Below are 22,315 nucleotides of genomic sequence, written 5' to 3'. Positions count from 1 at the left end.
GGACAAATTTATACAGCGTAAGGCAATGAGATAGAGCAGGTAGGGGGCAATACAAGATATGAGAATGAGTATGAGAGAGAAAGGGGCCCATTTATCAAAGTCTATTTGAGGTAAAATACCCCAAAACACCAATTTTCGGGGGTTTACTAAGTATCCCCCTGCTGTGATCCCTCCAATACCACTGGCAGCCGCCTCTCCATAGGTTTCTATGGGGGAAGCGATGCTGCCAAATGTACCAATATCCGGAATGCGATGCAATCCAGATATTGGCCCCTGCAGCTAACGCCATCTGAAGGTGGCGTTAGCCGCTGTAGCCTATGGGCAACACCGCGCACTATTAGCCGGCAGAGGGATCCGCCGGAACCAGGGCCGGAACTAGGGTAGTGTGACCTGTGGCACCGCCTGTCAATTTTCTGTTTATTATCATTCTCACTTGTAGCTTCCTCTTCTTTTATCCCCAGCATCTCCTGGCCTCCCCTATCTCTTCCCCATGAGGCCATCCCTTTTTCGGATGTGCATCTTATGTCCCTATTTCAAAAATAGTGGAGGGGGCGCCAATGCTCTCTCTGGTACAGGGCACCAAAAAGTCTAGTTACAGCTCTGGCCAGAACCCTCCCCGGCTATGGCGGATGTGCATGTGCAGTCCACGGGACTGCGCATGCGCACCACCCCCTGTAGTGGCCGGCCACTCTCCGGAGACATCGCAGGGACGGGCTCCTTTCGGAGTCCGTGTCCCTGCATGTCCCGGATGATACATCTGGCCAAAGAGATTGCTTTTTGCAATCCTATCATGGGCGTTACGACATGCCCTGTTTGCATTGCAAAAGTGATCAGTGATAAATGGGCCCCAAAATGAGAGGACGAGAGAGAAACCATCCAGCCCCCCAATGTTGGATAGGCCATCAGGGATGAATAACAGAGAGATGGCCTCCGGAGAGAGTGAGAGTAGGACCATCTAGGGGAGTTTGATAGAGAAGATGCCCAGGGAAAAGTGAGAGAGATAGAGACTGCTCAGAGAAAAGTGAGAGAGATAGAGACTGCTCAGAGAAAAGTGAGAGAGAGAAAGACCATCCAGGGGATAGTGGGCCTGAATCAGAGTGGTACGCAGTACACACAGCAGCTCTGTCTTTGGATGCAGCTGCTGTGCGTAAATTAGCTAATGCTGCAGGAGGCGTCTAGTATAAATGGACGCATCCTGCAGGCTTCTGTGATGCGCAGCTGCATCCGAGGCCACAGCATCGAATCTGAGAAAAAAATTGGCCATCTGAGGTACCCTCAGTTTATGCAGGATGGCCGATGTTTTCACTCTACCAGGGCCAACGGACTCGACACTCCTTGAAAATGGAGCCCCCATTTTCAAGAACGCTGGCCATTTGAATCAGGCTCATTGTGAGAGGGGGACTGCCCAGAGGAATATAAGAGAGAGAGTGCTCAGAGAGGAGAGAGAGAGAGACCGTCCAGGGGAGAGTGATAGATACACCAGTGAAGAATTATAGACCACCCGGAGGAGATTGAGAGAGACAGCCAAGAGGGCATATTTACCAATTATTGGGTTTTAGCCCCGATAATTATAATCTCTTATCGCAATAAGAAATTATGGATTGTGCATATTGTTAATCACCTGCAGGGACAGGGGCTCTGACAGGACGAGCCCGTTCCTGCTTTGTGTAAGAAGTGAATTAATTTCTCAAGATGGCATTAGCTGCCGGGGCCAAACTCTGGAGCTTGGTAGAACAAACAGCCTAGCAGCCCCCCATAGAAACATATGGGAACTTGTTCTGCTGTTGGAAATAGCTGGATCACGGCAGATATCTCTGATATCTGCTGGTGTCCCTCCTTGTTACATCCTGGGGATTCTTAATATTTGTGAGTACCCCGAAAACAACCGCAAATATTAGGAGAGAGGGAGAGAGAGACTGCCCAAGGGAGATCAAGAGAGTGCCCAGGGGACAGTAATGCCCCTTTCACACTTGCTGCAATAACCTGGGTTACTGTGCAGTGTAAGGGCCAGGTTGAAATAAGCTGAGTCGAGTGACCCGGCATTTCAACCCTGGTAACATGTTCAACCTGGCTTGCGGTGCAGTGTGAACGGGTAACCCGTTCACTGCATAGGAAGAGCTGGCGCTTGGAGATGATCTCATGGTGGTGACGTCATCAACCCAGCAATAAGCCAGGTCGGGTTGCCAGTCTGGAAAGGGTCTCAGCCAGGTCGCACCCAGGATGGACGCGTGAATAAAATCCCAGGTGCGATCTGCCATTACAATGTGACATAGAAAGTGTTGCCCAGAGAAGAGTGAGAGAGAGAAAGAGAGGCCGCTCAGGGGAGAGAGAGTGAGTTAGAAAGAGAAATTGGAGTCGTGATGTGGGCAGAGACAGAGCTGCATGAACGCCCTGTCTAGGATGTGCAGGCCTCCAGGCTCCAGACAGATCTTGCCGTTCCCATATTGTCTGGAGGAATCTTGGCAGTGTGGTACACCTAGAGATTGGCCAGGGGAGAGTGAGAGAGATTGCCCGGGGGAGAGTGAGAGAGATTGCCCGGGAGAGAGTGAGAGAGATTGCCCTGTGGAGAGTGAGAGAGATTGCCCTGTGGAGAGAGAGAGAGAGAGATTGCCCGGGGGAGAGAGAGGGATTGCCCAGGGGGGGAGTGAGAGAGATTGCCCAGGGAAGAGCGAGAGAGATTGCCCAGGGGAGAGTTTATCTTTAGTTTTTAGTGCCAAATTCACAAATGTTTTTTGCAAAAACTATATTCACATTCCCCGCATATATGCTGACTATGCATCCTGAAATGCAGGTATTATAGCACAACGGTGGCATATGAATACTTTCTGTTTAACAATTTGCCTACTATAGTCACATCAGATGTGACCATGCCAGGCTTTCAATGATATGGTGGCATCCGAAGAGACCAGTCAAACGCCTGCTGGGCAGCTAGTTGAAGATGATCTTTCAGCAGCCGCCATTCTCAGAGGGACCTCCCAGCCCCTCTGCACCCATGGCTTCTCTCCCAGTCACAGTGATCGGGCAGCCTGGCCATACCCCCAACCGGCGACTGCAGATAGGAGGGAAATGCATTCCAAGCAGCACCCCGCCTCTAGTGTGTACCCGGTGGCTGCAGAGAGGAGCAGCCGCCGGGGACATATAAACATAGCAGATCCTCTGCCCCCCAGTGTGTTCCAATTAGCGATATATATTGATGTTTCTGATGTACCGTGAAGTGATATTTGTAAAATATCGATAATTAAATTTAAGCTATTTTCATGATGCATTTTGATTATGGAGATCCCGTACTGATCAAGAACATCAATACGGGGCCAACGGCTAGGGATGGACAATTTATATAATAGTTTAAAAGTGTTTAAAGTTCAAGTTCATGCACAGTATACTATAAAAATTGTTAGTTTTATTGTATACTGTTTTTAAACTATGAAGCACTAAATATTTGTATGCAATATAGAAATATGGTGCTACAGTACATATCTGCAGTGTCTGATTATAGGCTGAGCTACATACCCTCCAACATGACCCTTCCACCAGCTACATAATGTCATGCTCCCGGCATTTCCTCTTAATTTATGATTACAGTCACCTTTGTTAAAAACACCCTTCTCATCAATTAACTAGTTCAACACAGGTAACCGCAATCTTAAATTAAGAGGGAAGTCCAGGAATAGAGCATTTTGTACCTGATGGAAGGGGTCATGTGGAAGGGTCTGGAGGTACTAGTTTGCTAGTCCCAGGATAGCTTTAGGACAGTTTTTTACAGTAAGAACTAAGGGCCTGATTCAGAGCCGCTCGTAAGCGGCCGCTCGTTCGTTCCTACCGATGTTCGCACAACTGCACATGCATACGGATTTTAATACGCATGCGCGAACCAGTCAGTGCGGTCGAAAATCGTGTGCTCGCTAAATAGCGAATGTCTGCTATTTTGAGTGACAGAATGAGGCGTTTGTAGGTGGTAACAGGGAAGGTGCTTGAAAACGGGGAGTGGAGATCCGAACGCAGGCGTGCTTAAAGGTCAAAACGGGCATTTTAACGGTGTACATAATTAACAAAGCAGCGTCATTGACCACGTCACTTGGTTGTTTTATAGTCAGAACTGCTCGCATGATTGTGGTACGAAAAAACAACCACAAGAATAGCGAGCAGTTCAGATGCCTTTCGATGTACTCGATTAATCTAATAAATAGCGGACATGACGTATGATGCGAGCGGACAAAATTACGTTCGCATGTTTTGTTTGCTCGTTCAGACATAGAGGCGTGAACAGACCGCAAAGAGCGAACGGTTCATTTAAATAGCCAGCCCCTTTTTCTGAACGAGCGAGCGCAAATAGCGTCCGGCTCTGAATCAGGCCCTAAGTTATATCATGTCACTGTCTTCTGCTGTAAATCACTGCTACGTTTATGGCAAGTTTCTCTATGTGATATGGATAGCCTGATAACACTGTGACATCACCATATCATGTGATAACATGTAACAATGGGGGAGATGTAAGAAGCCCATAACGTGCGCTGATACTGCTTCTCCCCGATGTATGATCGGGGGTCTGGGCTATGCGCCCCTGTCATTATCGGCGCTGCTATCTACAAGATAGCAGCGCCGAGCGGCAGGGCCATGTACGAACGGTCATACCGCATGACCGTTCAGCCAGCTGTAGCTGTCGTTATCATTATGGCGCTAGCCTATACCCATATCAGGGACAGCGCTGTCCCTGCTGCTGCCGGCTCCAGGCTGCATGCTCAGTGGAGCCGGCTGGGACAGCGCCGGAGGGGGGAGTTATCGCTCCCCCTCTCCGGCCGATGAGATGTTCTTACATCTCATCGATAGTACTTCCTGCTGCGCCTCGGTAAAGAGGTGAAGCAGGAAGCGTTATAGCGGCACTTAATGTGTCGCTTTCATACATCTACCCCTAATGTATAAAGATCGTAGGTAGGGATGGCCATCTGTGGCTTAACCAGCGATGGCACCATGAATGGTTAACATCGATGGCATGAGAAGACCATTGATAGTTTTACCCATTGATGGAGTTCCCTGCTGTGGGGAACAGCAGGCAGTGACTAATCAGGGAAGGGGGTGGAGGTTAGCGCCCACCAGGTAGTGGGGAGCTAAGCTCTGTGCCCCGTGTGCTGAGTGGAGAAAAAAAAACATTGCTACCTCTAAGCCATCAACGGTGGAGAAGCATCGGATTTCCGCATAGATAGCAATACTGTTGACTATTGGTGGCAAACCATCAATGGTTGATGGCCATCCCCAATTGCAAGTAAGGCGAAAGCATTTGGGACAGAAGCAGATGAGAAGGAAAACATGTGGATAACAGACTTGAGGTGAGGAGGGATACCAAATTGTGAGGAAGAGGGGGCACGATGAAGTGAGGATGGTAGCATGTTGAGCTCAAGTTACTGAGTAGAGGAACATATCCAACACAGACAGGTGAGGAGGGGGCATGTAGGAACATGGCCTGAGGCATACTTGCCTACTTTTGAAAAAGCATTTCAGGGAGATTGTGAAAGCAACACTTATACAGTAAAGTGGACATGTACTGTTACATCTGAGAGGCGTGTCATAAAATTGACTTACATCCATATATAAATAAGCCCCAATGCTGTTAGTAAGAACTGCTTGTTGATGAAAATACACTGATACCTTTCAGACCATGCTCATATAGGGAACCATTTATTAATGATCGCATATGCAATGCGATCTGGGCATGGTATTACCACCCATGATCACATTGCAAGATGCAATCATAGCGCCGGGATGTATCATCCAGCGATGTGCCTGGAGTGCTGTTGGGGCTACTGCATAGGCAAACGCAGGGGGGTTTCTGGTTGCCTGGAAACCCCCCTCCCCAGCCCACACCATAACTCTATAGAAATAGTGATAGAAGAATATGCAGCATTAGTAATATTCTATTCTAAGTATCACAAATTAAATAATTAGCACCACCTATGGGGTTTTTAATGTGTCAGCCAGTAATAAATACACATGTGCATCAACTAGGAGATCTAGAAAACATGCACTGTTAGGGGTGCACTGCTATAGACCATTAGTAGGGTTAATTATTAATACCATATAATAATACACTATCCAGTGTATAACGAGACCAATATGTACATATATATCCAGGACAGTGCTAGGTTCTTCTGCTGCTCCCCCAGGACTGGCTCCCATACTCTGGAATGGTGCCCACATCTGAAACAAAAACATTCAGCTCAGGTAGAAAAGCCCTGCTGCTGCATTTAATGACTTAGCAGCCCATTTATCAAATTGTATTTGAGGTGGTTTACCTCAACTACTAAGTATCCCACGTATGTATTAAGGAAGTACCGCTGCAGGTATCTCCGATACCTGCTGTGATTCCTCCATTGCCGCTGGCAGCCGCCTCCCCCATAGGTTTCTGTGGGGGATGCGATGCTGCCAAATTTACCAATATCCTGAATGCGATGCATTCCAGATTTTGGCCCCTGCAGCTAACGCCATCTGAAGATGGCATTAGCCGCTGTAGCCTATGGGCTACACCGCCAACTATTACACGGTGGAGGGATCCGCCGGAACCCTCCCTGGCTATGGCGAATGCAGGGGAGGAGAGAGGGTGGCTCCATTGGAGCACCTGCTCCAGGCGCCTGCACAGGCCAGGGCGCTGGAGATCAGCCACCTGACGAAGGGCAGAGTACCTGCTGAGCTGAGCATGAAACACATAAAGAGATTAGTACCTCCAGACAGGAGGCATGGTGTGGATGGAGCGGAGCTTGTGGCTCCGCCCACACCATGCCCCCAGTATGGATGCACTGATGTCTTTATGTGCTTCAGGCTCAGCTCATCAGCAGGTGATTCCCCCCCCTCCCCAGTCGAATGGCTGTTCTCCGGCGCCCTGCAACAGTAAGGAGGGGGAAGGAGATCTGATTAAGGGGGAATATCTGTGTGCGTATTAGTGTGTGCGGGGGTTGGTCTGTGAGGTGGGGAGATCTTTGTGAGGGGGAGAACTGTGTGTGTGAAGGGGTATATGAGTAAGAAGAAGATCTGAGTGAGGGGGGTAGCACTATGTGTGTGAGGGGAGGCTGAGTGAGGGGGGGAGCGCTATGTGTGTGAGGGGAGGCTGAGTGAGGGGGGGAGCACTATGTGTGAGGGGGGAGAGCTGTGTGTGTGAGGGGAGGCTGAGTGAGGGGGGAGTATTGTGTGTGAAGGGGAGAGCTGTGTAAGGGTGAGCACTGTGTGTGTGAGGGGAGGCTGACTGAGGGGGGAGTGCTGTGTGTGTGTGAGGGGAGGCTGAGGGGGGAAAGATGTGTAAGGGGGAGAGCTGTGTTGGGGTCTGAATGAGGGGATCGTTGTGTGTGTGTGTTGTAAGGAGGAGATATGTGTGAGAAGGGGAAGATCTGTGAGAAATGTATACACTTTATGTATTTATATATACAGTCAGGTGCATAAATATTGGGACATTGACAGAATTTTCATATTTTGGCCTCTATTCACCACCACAATGGCTTTGAAATGAAACAAACAAGATGTGCTTTAACTGCAGACTTTCAGATTTAATTTGAGGGTAATTACATCCCAATCAGATGAACGGTGTAGGAATTACAATGGTTTCTATATGTGCCTCATACTTTTTAAGGGGCCAAAAGTAATGGGACAAACTAAACAATCCTAAATCTAACTTTCACTGATTAAAACTTTGTTGCAAATCCTTTGCAGGCAATTACAGCCTGAAAGCATAGACATCACCAGAAGCTGGGTTGCATCCCTGGTGATGCTCTGCCAGGCCTCTACTGCAAATGTCTTCAGTTCCTGCTTGTTCTTGGGGCATTTTCCCTTCAGTTTTGTCTTCATCAAGTGAAATGCATGCTCAATCGAATTCAGGTCAGGGGATTGACTTGGCCATTGCATAACATTCCACTTTTTAGCCTTAAAAAACTCTTTGGTTGCTTTTGCAGCATGCTCGGGTCATTGTCCATCTGCACTGTGAAGCACCGTCCAATGAGTTCTGAAGCATTTGACTGAATATGAGCATATAATATTGCCCGAAACACTTCAGAATTCATTCTGCTGCTTTTGTCAGCAGTCACATCATCAATAAATACAAGGGAACCAGTTCCATTGGCAGCCATACATGCCCACGCCATGACACTACCACCACCATGCTTCACTGATGAGGTGGTATGTTTTGGATCATGAGCAGTTCCTTTCCTTCTCTTCTCTTCCCATCACTCTGGTACAAGTTGATCTTTGTCTCATCTGTCCATAGGATGTTGTTCCAGAACTGCAATGGCTTTTTTAGATGTTGTTTAGCAAACTCTAATCTGGTCTTCCTGTTTTTGTGGCTCACCAATGGTTTACATCTTGTGGTGAACCCTCTATATTCACTCTTGTGAAGTCTTCTCTTGATTGTTGACTTTGACACATATACACCTACCTCCTGGAGAGTGTTCTTGATTTGGCCAACTGTTGTGAAGGGGTTTTTCTTCACCAGGGAAATAATTCTTCTGTCATCCACCACAGTTGTTTTCCATGGTCTTCCGGGTCTTTTGGTGTTGCTGAGCTCTCCGATGCGTTCTTTCTTTTTAAGAATGTTCCAAACAGTTGATTTGGCCACACCTAATGTTTTTGCTATCTCTCTGATGGGTTTGTTGTGATTTTTCAGCCTAATGATGGCTTGCTTCACTGATAGTGACAGCTCTTTGGATCTCATATTCAGAGTCGACAGCAACTGATTCCAAATGCAAATGTCAAACCTAGAATCAACTCCAGACCTTTTACCTGCTTAATTGATAATGAAATAACAAGGGAATAGCCCACACCTGTCCATGAAATAGCTTTTGAGTTGATAGTCCCATTACTTTTGGCCCCTTAAAAAGTGGGAGGCACATATAGAAACCGTTGTAATTCCTACACCGTTCACCTGATTTGGATGTAATTACCCTCAAATTAAATCTGAAAGTCTGCAGTTAAAGCACATCATGTTTGCTTCATTTCAAAGCCATTGTAGTGGTGAATAGAGGCCAAAATATGAAAATTCTGTCAATGTCCCAATATTTATGCACCTGACTGTACATTAATATGGAGCCAGAGGCAGTATATTGCATATCGCCCTGTGAGATCTTAATCCGGCTCTGGGAATGAACAGAAGGGAGGAAGGGTGGAGCCACGGGCAATAACAAAGAGGGAGGAGAAGCTGGTTCCCTCCCATCATCACTCCTGGCTTCTCCTTTTCTCCACCTCTGAGGTGGGTCCCACCTACCACCCTGGTCCTGCTGTCAGCTGGTACAGTTTGCATGGAAGAGAGAACATGGCGGCTGTGTCCCTGCTGCTATGGGGAGGCCTGAGCCAGGTGCTGCTGATGAGATGCCTGGGTCATGGCACCTGTGACTGGGAGGAGCCTGAGAGGTGTGTTTGGTGAGGTCACGCCTGACTGCTCTGATACTAAATGCCAATAAGGGGCACTACTATGGCATGTGTAAAAGGGAAACTTCTGTGGGATAATTTAAATAAGAGACAATATTGTTAGGCATAATATGAATAAGGGGCACTACTGTGGCATAATGTGAACTATGGACATTGCTGTCCATAGTTCTGTGGGGACTATCGTGTAGCATTATGTGAAAAAAATAGCCAAAACTGTTGCATAACACAAATGAATGGGCACTAAGGTGTGGCATAACTTGCACTGTGGCCATTATTGTTTAATATAATGTGAATAAGGGGCACTACAGTGGCGTAACATGAATGAAAGACACTACAACGTGGTGTAATGTGAATAAGGTGCACTACTTATTCACGTTATGTGTGGCATAACGTGAATTGTGGGCACTACTGTGTGGTCTATTTTTAAATGGTGGAATTACTTTAGTGGGTTGGAACATATCTAGCCCTCCATGTCCCAATTTGATAGTGCCCCATGTTTATTTTTATTTCCCTTTAATTTGCTCCTACATGGTGGACACGCCTCCCACCTGGCACACTTGGGGGGTGGGGGCGCGGTAGCACACACATGCTCTGGGCGCCATGGCTACACGCTACACCCCTGGGCGGATGTGCATGTACAGTCCACCGTACTGCGCATGCGCACCACCCCCTGCACTGGCCGGCAGCTCGCAGGGAAGGGCTCCTTTCGGAGCCTGTGTCCCTGCATGTCCCGGATGATACATCTGACCGAAGAGATCGATTTTTGCAATCTGATCATGGGTGTTACTGGCACTGACATGCCCTGATCACATTGCAAAAGCGATCCTTGATAAATGGGCCCCTTAGTGTGATCACTGAACCTGTATATGCTGGAATCATGACACTCAAAAGTTCAAACCACTTTGTATGATGCATATTAAAGCTGGATAAGTGCTAATTATGTCCTCTTCATGGACTGGCTACACTCGTAAAATCAAGCATTTGCTCCTACATGTAGAAATCCTGCATTTGCCACTGTACTGCACATGCGCGTCTCCCATTGCCTGGGGAGGGCTCCTATAGAACCCACTCCTGGTAAGTTTTGAGATGTGTAGCCCATTGGCTGTTGGTAAATCATGTAGCACCGCATCCCCCATAGAAACCTATGGGGGCTGCGGCTGCCTGCGGGAATGGAGGGATCACAGCAGGTGCCAGAGATATCTGTTAGGATCCCTCCTTCATACATGGGGGTGATACTAAATATTTGCGGTTACCCCCCAAAACACGTGTTTTCTGGGAATAAGCCACAAATATTTAATGTTAAATGAGCTGCATATTGTGTTTCACAACACGTTCCATATAAGTGACCACAAGAAACCTTCTATGAAAATGCATGTAGCCATAGGGATAATTGTGCCTTATAACCAATGCAGGGAAATGGCACTGATGACCCTATTTTAATGTATTTATCGCTGATATCCTTTTTTCCTAAGTATATATAACAGCTACATAAGGAGGGTAAGGTGCAATCAATGAGATTGCTAGACTCTTCAGGGAGTCAGGGAGATTGCCATTACAGTATATCAGAGAATCACCCTGACAATCAGCTGCCAAGTATAGCCTGAGGCTATAGATTTCAATATACTAGTTATGTAGTAACGGTGTAGAAAAAACGGTACAGGGAAATTTTAATTACAGTAGCATTGTGTTATGTTAATAGTTTATAACGGTTACTGATTAATTCTGTAATCCAGTTGTATATTTAAAAAAAGATATTTTTGAGCATGACGTCAGTGTGTTATTTGTTAATTTCGACAAGCCCTGACCACTTCCTCATGCACAGAAAATAGAGTTCCTGCATCTTTTGTTTAGGACTGAAGCACTGGCCTCCACAAAGGTATTGGTCCACCTGCCACATGCTGCCCTCCTCATGTTACAGCACACTCTGGTCAGAGAGGGTTGTGCTGCCTACTCCTCAGTACTCAGGCAGCAATAATAACTGCAGGCTGTCAGTGCTGGGTTTAACCAAGCTGCCCATGAGGTGTTAGTGACAGGAGTCATGACAAGATATGGACATATTGTATAAAGAATGTTATAACCAAATTATTTACAGTAAGATCAGAATTTTAAGATAAGTTTCAAAGACACAGAACACAGTTTTCACCATCACTTCTTTGCACACATGTATGCAGGGGATGTAGATGGCTTCCTGGCGGTCAGGATACCGGCACCGGAATCCCAACAGCAGTCGGAATTCCGGCTCAGGAATATTGACCGTTGGCATCCCAACGGTAAGTATGAGGGTTAGAGGGAGGGATAGAGGTTAGGGTTAGAAACTAGGGGGAGGGTTAGGGTTAGGCTGCGGGGGTGAGGGTTAGGTAACGGGAAAGGTGGGTTAGGGGGAGGGTTAGACTGCAGGAGGGGAGGGTTAGGCTACGGGAAAGGTGGGTTAGGGGGAGGGTTATGGGTCATGACACATACCTAATTGTGTCAGGATTCTGACTGTTGAAATGCTGCTGTTGGTATTCTGACAGTAGGCGTCTCAACCGCTGGTATCCCGTACCCAACCTGTGTGCAGTTTTCATCCTCATATTTATCACCATTGCCTTGTCACGTGATGGGGCTTTCTTGATTTACTTGAAATATTCTTGAATAGTTTTAAGTGGGTAAAGTATAAACTTTCCCATAACGGTGGCTAAGGAATGGAGTTTACTATTGGAACTCTGGAAGCTGCATGTTGCATTAGCGGCTATAGAAACTATTCATTTCCTTTGAAATTATACTTTTTTACAATTCTACCCTTTACTGACATGTTGGAGACTCTCATATAAAGTGGGGAAAATTCTGTAGCCTGATGAGACTAAGGGGCCTATTCGTCAAGGTGAACAGGTCTGTTATACATGTGGGAACAGTAGTTTCTGTATGTTTTATGAAATGTTCAGACATTGGCATTACTGGGGTTGGTGTCACCCAGCGCACCTACTCACCCTGACTCCCCCATCTGTGCACTCCTCTGTGCGCTATCGGGAGGGGGCGTGGAACCATGACTGCAAAGCCACGTCCCTTCAGTTATATGACATTTGGGGGACATAACCATGCATCATGCCCCCAATCTCATCATGCTGGAGGCTTCCCCAGTGCTGGCCCTCGGACATGCATGCTCTGTAGGCCGCTGAAATAGGCACTTCACTCCGAGCACATCGCATGGACGTATTCCTTCCAGAGACCCTGTCCCTTCCTATGCTATTTAATACATTTGGGCAGCATTATCACATACTGCAATGCGGTCATGGGTGCTAATATTGCGCCCAGATCACATTGAGTATGTGATTCTGGATAAATGGGCCCCATAATCATGTTTTATTATAAATAGACTTAGCGAGTAATTGAGTAAGCAAATAGATATTTCATATGAGTTTTAGAAATTCAGCATCTAGATATTATAATAATCACTTAGAGGTAGTTAAGTACATTCCATTTGCTTGTAGAGGGAGGTAAGCATACTGTACTCTGACTGTAGCATATCCAGTTCTGAGCGATTTAGGGTCAAAATATGGTAGCCCAACACAGCAAATGATACTGTGCACCAATATGAAAGTGCAAGGCAAAATGATAGCGGTCTCAGGGCCTGATTCAATACGGATCGCAGCTGCAAATCCATACAGAACGCAGCTGCTAAAATATGCAAATGCTTGCCAAAGCGCAGTTAGCATAAAGACTCCTACTGCTGCTTTCTCATATTCATCCAATCTCGCTCTTCTGCGCAAACATTGGTACCATCAATGCACATCGGCCACTCACGCAGAATTTACTACAGGTCTGACCAGCCGCAGACACCGCAAGTCTCCTCGCAGAGGGCTCTCAAGCTGTGTATGCAATCGCAGTAGCTAATTTATGCATGCCCAGGAAGCGGCGTTCAAATGAACAGGCACACCTGCGTTTTTCCGACCACTCCCCCTTCACCACACCCAATCACTTACATCCCGTCACTCACTCTGCGATGGATTCCTCTGTGGTGCAATTGCTGCGCAGTGAAGCTTAAACGGATGCACTATGGCAAACAATCGCTCAATGTGTTTGCCAACGGTACTGAATCAGGCCCTCAGCAAGGATATGCTGCCACGTGGTTCCAAATGCAAATTGCCAGAATCACTCCGATGTAATTGCCCCTATATATTCTATATGAATATAAGAACTATAGAATTGTGGAAATGCTGATTTCATATTTCACTGTTTTCTATATAAAAGGTTGAACACATTGTAGCCAGTGTATGTAGCCACTGTTTGTAATTCCAAGTAACACAAATATTTAAGCTGTTAATTAACTAAAACAAAATGTAATAATGACTTTGTTTCTCCTTAATGTAGCTGTCACTGATAAGCAGAAGGCTCCCATAAACCTTCATGCAGTGGGAAGCTCATACGCTGGCTGCAGGGAGAGTGAATAGGCAGTGAGTACACCACTGTTCCACCAGGGCGCATGACGCACAGTCAGAAGGGGGAGGAAGAGTACAGGGGGACCTTCTTTACGCCAAGTTTATTCTCTCCCACGATTGCCTATTTCAAAAATTCCCAACAAGCCACCTCAAGTCCAGTCCGAGTCCCTTGACTGCATCTTAGAAAGCCTGTCCAGAGTCGTTAAAGCAATTAAGTAAGCCTTTAATAGGCTGTTCCGCCAAGTTCAAGGGAGATCTTTGCGAGACGTTTGTTCTGGGGATTTCTCACACGACTTGGTGACACGTCTATCTTTATGAGAGATGGCAAGCTTTTTGTTTACACTTCTTTATTTGCTCGGACCCATCGGCAGGTGTGGGGCTGAGGCTGGCACACGAGGCTCCTGCAGTCTTTGGCACACGAGGCTCCCCGACGCACTCCCTTTTTTTTTTTTTTTTTGGAGAGGCTCAATTTGTAGTCTATTATCCTATAAGAAAATGTCCCATTGAGAAAGTGTGAATAGTTTCATCGGCCTAATTTTTTTTTTTTTTTAGAAAGAAAAGAATTGCAGCTGCTCTTAAACGTGTATTATTAGTCAGTGTCACCTGCATGGAGAAGGGGGCATCACGCAGCCACCGCCACCCCTAGCCCTCACTACTCATTTGCCTAATTTTGGTCAATTTAACAAACTTCAGGAGAAATTATTCTGCCATTGTTGAAGAGGGTAGAGCTTTCTGATCGAATTAACAGCATGTTTTGATCCGGTAAATGTCATTAAAGGGAAAGAAACAATCGCGTTTAAAGATCTCTGGGTAATGCGCCAAGTGAGGACGCCTGAGCGCAATCATGACAAAAGCAACAGTGGATACTTTTGTAAACTTAACATTGCTGCATTCTTTTTTCACTTGGACACAAAAAAGGGTATTATTTCATACTTGAATACGTTTTAATCCAACAATTGTCTAAATTTCTGCAAACATATTTCCACAGCATTGTCATGCTGTATGTCTGGGTGCTGCTGTTGTGCCAAGGAGCCTTTCTTCATCCATCACATGGAGCGCAGGCACTTTCTGCATGTCTATGCCTGGGAATTGGCGGAAGGGGGATTTTTAATTGAAGCTGTCTTGTTGGTGGGTTGAAAATGTTCTGAAAAGAACAGACACATTTCAGGGAGTTAGAAGGAGGGGAAAGCTAAGCGCCCCGGGGCCCCCTTATCCATCCCTATAGTCTGGAGCGCGTTCAAGGCACGTTTAATGCATTGGAAAAGCCTCTTGAGTGTGGAAGGAAACTTTTATTCACACCCAACTCACCAGATTTGTTATTTAACAAGGTACAAACGCTGTTTTCATGTTGATCACGAGGATTTTGGACATAATCACTTAATGCAGCGTGTTCAGCTGTTGTGGCAATAGGCACGTTTAGCTCAATAGCATACAAAGCCCAAACATAGTTATATACATTTCGCTAGAATTGGTATCTTTTTACAGGTACAGTACTGTATGTTTTATAACAGTAAAAATAATTATTTGCTTTCTTTATTTTTTTGGTTTATTGTTTTGGTTTTTCTCTATGCTGTGGGTTATGTTGTATTCCTTGGAGAATTAATTTCTTCAACTATTATATGTACTTCAATGTAATTTTGTAGCTGTATAATTTCATGTCTTTTAGAAATGTGTTCGTGTGTTCATTTAGTGAATGAAAATGTATGTACTGTTGAAAATAATACTTCTTAAGGTGTGAAAAGCTGGATAAATATATATGTTATGGCAGGTATTATCCTTACTATATAATGGCAGGTATTATCCTTACTATATAATGACAGGTATTATCCTTACTATATAATGGCAGGTATTATCCTTACTATATAATGGCAGGTACTATCCTTATATAATGGCAGGCACTATCCTTACTATATAATGGCAGGCATTATCCTTACTATATAATGGCAGGTACTATCCTTTCTATATAATGGCAGGCATTATCCTTACTATATAATGGCAGGCACTTTCCTTACTATATAATGGCAGGTATTATCCTTACTATATAATGGCAGGCACTATCCTTACTATATAATGGCAGGCATTATCCTTACTATATAATGGCAGGCATTATCCTTACTATATAATGGCAGGTATTATCCTTACTATATAATGGAATGCACTATCCTTACTATATAATGGCAGGTATTATCCTTACTATATAATGGCAGGCATTATCCTTACTATATAATGGCAGGCACTATCCTTACTATATAATGGCAGGCATTATCCTTACTATATAATGGCAGGCATTATCCTTACTATATAATGGCAGGTATTATCCTTACTATATAATGGAATGTACTATCCTTACTATATAATGGCAGGTATTATCCTTATTATATAATGGAATGCACTATCCTTACTATATAATGGCAGGTATTATCCTTACTATATAATGGCAGGCATTATCCTTACTATATAATGGCAGGTATTATCCTTACTATATAATGGAATGCACTATCCTTACTATATAATGGCAGGTATTATCCTTACTATATAATGGCAGGCACTATCCTTACTATATAATGGCAGGCACTATCCTTACTATATAATGGCAGGTATTATTCTTACTATATAATGGCAGGCACTATCCTTACTATATAATGGCAGGTATTATCCTTACTATATAATGGCAGGCACTATCCTTACTATATAATGGCAGGTATTATCCTTACTATATAATGGCAGGCACTATCCTTACTATATAATGGCAGGCACTATCCTTACTATATAATGGCAGGCACTATCCTTACTATATAATGGCAGGTATTATCCTTACTATATAATGGCAGGCACTATCCTTACTATATAATGGCAGGCACTATCCTTACTATATAATGGCAGGCACTATCCTTACTATATAATGGCAGGTATTATCCTTACTATATAATGGCAGGTATTATCCTTACTATATAATGGAATGCACTATCCTTACTATATAATGGCAGGCACTACTATATAATGGCAGGCACTATCCTTACTATATAATGGCAGGCATTATCCTTACTATATAATGGCAGGCACTATCCTTACTATATAATGGCAGGCACTATCCTTACTATATAATGGCAGGCACTATCCTTACTATATAATGGCAGGCACTATCCTTACTATATAATGGCAGGCACTATCCTTACTATATAATGGCAGGCATTATCCTTACTATATAATGGCAGGCACTATCCTTACTATATAATGGCAGGCACTATCCTTACTATATAATGGCAGGCACTATCCTTACTATATAATGGCAGGCACTATCCTTACTATATAATGGCAGGTACTAGCCTTACTATATAATGGCAGGTATTATCCTTACTATATAATGGCAGGCACTATCCTTACTATATAATGGCAGGCATTATCCTTACTATATAATGGCAGGCACTATCCTTACTATATAATGGCAGGCACTATCCTTACTATATAATGACAGGCACTATCCTTACTATATAATGGCAGGTACTATCCTTACTATATAATGGCAGGTATTATCCTTATTATATAATGGCAGGTATTATCCTTACTATATAATGGCAAGTATTATCACAGATCAAGTATTAAGCAGGCTGATCTGACGACCAAATATGGGAACAATGTCAAATTTTGCAACCCTTGCAGTGGCTGATTCAGCAATGAACGCGAGTATACCGAGAACACAATTGTATATAGAGTTGTACATGTCTTTGCAAGAAGAGAGCCCCTGGGCCTGAATCTTGGTGGGACACAGGTGGGTGTTACAGATAGGCAGAGGGAAATGTGTGTGTGGGGTCACTGATAGGCAGAGGGGAATTTATGTGAGGATCACAGACAGGGGAATGTGGGGGGGTTATTGACATACAGAGAGATATGTGGGGCATACTTACCTACTTTTGAAAACGCATTACAGGGAGATTGTGAAAGCAGCACCTATGAGTGCGGTGGTAAAGTGGGCGTGTACTGCTACATCTGAGGGGTGTGTCATAAAATTGATTTACATCCAAATGTAAATGAGCCCAAAGCAGTTGGTGAGATATACTTATTGATACTTTTCAGAAAATGCATGTAGCCATAGGGATCATTGTGCCTTATACCCAATGCAGGGAAACTATACATAGATCCCATTTGAATGTATATATCTCTGTTTTAAAAAAAAATATATAACAGCTACATAATGGGGGTAAGGAGCAATCAGGGATATTACTGGATTCTTCAGGGAGTCAGGGAGATTGTTACTATTTCAGGGAGTCTCCCTGACAATCATGAAGAGTTGGCAAGTATGATGTGGGGGATTGCTGAGAGAGGGGAATGTGGGGGGGATCGCTGAGAGAGGGGAATGTGGGGGGGATCACAGAGAGAGGGGAATGTGAAGGGGATCGCTGAGAGAGAGGGGAATGGGGAGGGGGGATCACAGAGAGAAAGAGAGAGGGGAATGCGGAGGGAATCACTGAGAGGGGAACATGGAGGAGATCGCTGAGAGAAAGGGGAATGTGGATTGGATCGCTGAGAAAAGAGGGGAATATGTGGAGGTGTCACTGAGACTGGGGCATGTGGGGGGGGATCACCGAGAGAGGGGAATGTGGGGGGATCACAGAGAGAAATGTGTGGGGCAGAGGATTGCGGCTGCCTGATACAATAAGTTTTTTTTCCTTATTGAGACTTGTCATGACATCACGTGTGCAGCACCACCAACAGGAACCAGCCGCAGTGTGAAGAGGAGCAGCTAGAACACACAGGAGAGAGTAAGTGTCTGTGGGCTGTAGAGGTTGGATTCATGGGCTATCTGGAGAGCTAGAAGGGGTGCTGTCTAGAGAGACATAAGGGATGCTGGCTGGGAAGATGTCGGGTTGGAGTTGCAGAAACACGGGGGGGGAGGGGGGCCCCACAATGTTTGATGGCAGCACTGCTTGGTACACTCAGCAAATGGGCATACATTCAACCCTGTATGCAAATTGGACATGACCCAGCCATTTGGGTTGATCATCCAGATCACCTTTGGCATGACTGAGGCCTTTTAGTGTGGTCCTGGTTATCATTAACCATTTACCTTCATGCCCATAATGATCCAATATCCTGATAGCCTGTAAACTTTTGCAGCTTATCAAACTGTTGTCAATGTAATAGAATAGCAAAATCTGATTGAACAGGCGCAACAGTGGGGCAATTTGGTGCTGATTTCAGTGCCCGCTTCCTATCGGCAGTCGTTTGAATGTTACCCAATGGCTCCACTTTTTGAGTTACTGCAGGAAACAATAGATCCAGCAGTGATAGTGATGTTAGGGATTGAGGCCTTCATTCAGAGGCGGCAGTACGGTCTACGACCGCACGGCTGCCTCGATGTTTGTCAAGTGCGCATGCGCACGAGGGAGCCGGCTCCTTCGTGCGCATGCGTGAGACCCACTATGACCGACAGCGCCGGTCGTAGCGGGTCTCTTTCCAAAGGGGGCGAGCTGTCGATGTTGATTGACAGCTCGCCCCATTTGGAAGGCGAGCCGGGGGGGTGGCAGCCCAAATAGAGGCGTTCCCATGGGAACACCTACCGTTTGGGGGAGGCCCCACTGACATCACTAGTGATGTCAGTGGAGAGCTTCTGGCTCTGACAGAGCCAGAAGCTCTACGGGGCTTATGACAAGTGAGACCCTACCCTAGGGTCTCGTCGTAAGCCCCTAGCGGTCGTTAGAGCTGTGGGTGTAAACCCACGGCCTATCGACCGAAACAGAGGCGGGCGGTCAGGATGCAAGCGGCCGCCCAGTTTCTGAGCGACCGCTTGCATCTTCCGACCGCCTCTGAATGAGGCCCTGAGTCCTAAGGACTTGGCTGTCTGGGGTAAAAGAAAAACTTTTTGTTGATTTACATTGTCTTTTAATACCACAGAAAGATATGCACATTACTATATTACTTTTTGAAACAAGATTTTGCTGCAGTATAGATTTTGTAATACTACTCCCCAATACTCCTTACATTTTGGTTCATTTCTCCATCCCTTATTTTCCATGCAGATTTTAAGGTTTCTCAATTCCAAATTAATTAAGTTGTATGATCTGAACCCTCTGGGGCTGGTGCTGAGTTGGGCATATGCCAATGTGCATAGTGGAAGTTATGGAAGTTTGTTCTGCACATGATCACCCCAAAAAGTGGGCACCTACATCCGTATGCAGATTTGGTACTTGCACCACCATGAGCATGAAGAGGTAGAATGGGGAGGGAAGGGGCATGCAGAGGCCGAGCACAGTATGTGCATGTTCTCATAATGGGGAACTGAGAGAGACCCGCAATGTAGACGCAAACACCTGTCGGTAGCCTTATCAATTGCAGGTGCCTCAGGGCAGGTGTAAATACTCCTCAGTAAGGATGATGGTTACTAGAACTAGCAATATGCTTAAGATTGGCTAATTGCAAATTCACTTCTGAAGTTATTTGTTGTAGTTTTTTTTACCATTGATTGTGCATATTATATGATTTTATGGGCATATTTAAAAAAAAAATAGAAACATTTTTATCTGGATAAAGGGCCGAAACGTTGTACATTTAGATTAATAAAATGTGAAATACTTGTTGGGAAGCCCGGAGTGGAACTCTATAATGGTGTATACACCAAGGAGAGTTGAGCATTTGGTGCCTGATTCTGAGTTGGCCACTAGTCGCAATGGGGAAAGATCTTGCGGAGATGCCGATGCGCACCCCTGCCGTCGTTGATCGTCGTTGCTGATCAATTGAACCTGCAGAAAGATATCGACCTATCTTTCATGATTTGGCACACATCGTTCTGTGTGTGTGCAGGATGAACGATGTGATGTCCGACAGCATGTAGCATGGATGAGGGAGATCCGTGCTACATGCATCTGTGTGTCACTGACACAGAAGCACGGACAGGATCAGTGAGATCCATCTGTGCTGCTGTGTTTAAAAAAAATGACAGCCTGTGTACAAAAACAAAACAAAAGAAACGGTGTGGGCCCCCCCGCCCCCACCCCAAAAAAAAAGTTGCAACCAGCCCCGGGCTTGACCCAGTGCTGGTTGTGCAGAATGCAGGGGACAAACTACTTAGGGGTACCCTGTGTTTAAGCACAACCAGCACCAGGCTCTAATCCGGTCCTGGTTCTGGAAATACAGGGGACAAAAATGCGTAGGGTTCCCCTGTATTGTCCAGAACCAGCACCAAACCTTTTCTAGCAGGGGGCTAATGCCACAGCCAGGGGAGCCCTTTAACCCTGATCACTAATTAGCCTAGACTGGGGATCGATGGGGAGCTGGGGACCCCCCCCAATAAAGGGGTCCCCCTCTACAGGGCACCCTAGGCTGATAACCAGGGTTATCCCCGGCACCCCTGGAGAGTGGGTGCCGGGTTGATAGTGTAAAGGTGGTGCATTTTAAATAGTTAAAAATATTGTCTTTAGTGGAACTACAGGTCCCAGCAAGCCTCCCCCACATGCTGGCACTTGGAGAACCACAAGTACCAGCATGCAGGGCATTACAGACCCCCTGGTATCTGTAGTTCCACAGCAATATAAATATTAAAACAAACACATGACACACCATTGACAGTAACATTTTATTAAAACATACATGCACTCGCACATATACACACACACTATCTCACAGTGTCCGGGGGCTTGCGTATTTGCGTTTTTTTTGTTTTTCCAAGCCCAGGGATTGCCTACTTTGGACCGAATAGGATCCGATCCATGCATAGGAGTATGGATATTGTTTTTTTCAGGTACCCTATGGATTTTCTACAAGGAGAAGAGGACCGATGGGCTACAGGGATACATAGGTGAGATAGTGTGTGTACATAGAACCAGGACCGGATCCGAGCCCAGTGCTCGTTGTGCAAAATACAGGGGACCCCTACGTCGTTTGTCCCCTGTATTTTGCACAACCAGCATTGGGTCACTAAAAGACCGGGGCTGGCTGCTCTTTTGGAAGGGGATGGGACACGCCATTTTTTTTTAAATTTTCTTTTTTTAACACAGGTTTTTTTTTTTTTTTACCACAGCAGCACAGACGGGTCTCACTGATCCCGTCCGTGCTTCTGTGTCAATGACACAGATGCATGTAGCACGGATCACCCTGATCATTGACGGATCCCTGTGTCATTGACATACAGATGCTTGTAGCATGGATCTTTCTGATTCGTGCTATGCATCTGTGATATCGCGCACGATATAATGAATATGCAAATGTTCTGATGTGAACAACTACACAGATCTGTGCAGGCTTTGTTGTGTAAAAAATGCCTAGTAAATACAGTTTTTTTCAGACTGCAATCTACTGTCAGTGCCCGTCGGTTTGAAATTGTCAACATTCATAATGTCAACAGCATGTCAACAGTTAACACGTCGACACGGTTAAATGTTGACAGCTGATGTGACAACATCCTCAGAATGTTGACAGGTGAAGTGTCAACATTGTCAGATTGGAGGTATAGGGTTTGGATGCGGGAGGAGGTTAGGGATAGACTGCGGGGAGGGGGTATGGTTTGG

The sequence above is a fragment of the Taudactylus pleione genome, unplaced genomic scaffold (genome assembly GCF_031769625.1).
Source record: "Taudactylus pleione unplaced genomic scaffold, aTauple2 ptg000408l, whole genome shotgun sequence".
Classification (NCBI taxonomy): domain Eukaryota; kingdom Metazoa; phylum Chordata; class Amphibia; order Anura; family Myobatrachidae; genus Taudactylus; species Taudactylus pleione.
The sequence above is the reverse complement of the archived record's forward strand: the minus strand, read 5'-3'. Positions refer to the sequence as shown.